The sequence below is a fragment of the Calidris pugnax genome, unplaced genomic scaffold (assembly GCF_001431845.1).
Source record: "Calidris pugnax isolate Ruff unplaced genomic scaffold, ASM143184v1 scaffold272, whole genome shotgun sequence".
Classification (NCBI taxonomy): Eukaryota; Metazoa; Chordata; class Aves; order Charadriiformes; family Scolopacidae; genus Calidris; species Calidris pugnax.
This window is the reverse complement of record NW_015091016.1, coordinates 890336-891552: the sequence shown is the minus strand read 5'-3', so window position 1 is coordinate 891552 and position 1217 is coordinate 890336.

The window sequence follows — 1217 nt, the reverse complement described above, 5'->3', positions numbered from 1 at the left end:
CCAGAACATCCTGGATCAGGGAAAATGGGAGCATCCCCCTCTGGGGACACCGGAGGATCCCAATCCAGGGACAAAGGAGCATCCCGTTCCGGGGGACATCACAGCACCTCGCTCCAGGGACACCGGAGCATCCCTGTCTGGGGACACCGGAGCATCCTGCTCCAGGGACATGGGGGCATCCCGGCCTGGGAACACCCGTGCATCCCCACCCAGGTGACACCAGGGCATCCCAGTCCAGGGAAAATCGGAGCATCCAGCTCTGGGGGACACTGGAATGGCCCTGTCCGGGGGACACAGGAGCATCCCACTCTGGGGAACAACGGAGCATCCTGCCCCGGGTGACATCGGAGCATCCTGCTCCAGGGACACCGGAGCGTCCCATCCCGGGAACACCGGAGCGTCCTGCTCCAGGGACATCAGAGCATCCCAGCCCAGGGAAAATCAGAGCATCTCGGCCCCGGGGACATCGGACCATCCTGGTCCAGGGGAAATCAGAGCATTGCAGTCCCGAGACAAAGGAGCATCCTGGAGCATCCTCCAGGGACACGGGAGGATCCCGGCTCAGGGACACCAGAGCATCCCAGTCTGGGGGAGACTGGAGCATCCTGGTCCGGGGAGCCGAGGAGCGTTCTGGTCCGGGTGACATCGAAGCGTCCCAGCCCGGGAGCACCGGAGCATCCTGGGCCGGGGGACATCGCGGTGTCCTGGGCCAGGGACACGGGAGCATCTTGGCTCAGGGGCCACCGGAGCGTCCTGGGCCGGGGGGAATCGGAGCAAACTGGGGAGCAACGGAGGATCCTGGGGAGCAACGGAGGATCCTGACCCGGGGACATTGGAGCATCCTGGTCCAGAGGACACCAGAGCATCCCAGACCAGGGACATCAGAGGATCCTGGACCAGGGACATTGGAGCATCCTGGTCTAGAGGACATTGGAGCACCCCAGTTCCAGGACATCGGAGCATCTCAGTCCCAGGACACCGGAGGATCCCGGACCAGGGACACCAGCTCATCCCAGTCTGGGGGAGACTGGAGCATCCCGGTCCGGGAACATGGGACCATCCCAATCCGGGGACCAAAGAGCATCCTGGTTCGGGGGCCACCAGCGCATCCCGCGCCAGGGACACCGGAGCGTCCCGGCCCCGGGGACACCGGAGGATCCCGGTCCAGAGACACCGGAGCATCCCGGGAGGGGGGGCGGCACCGGCGGCAGGTCCGG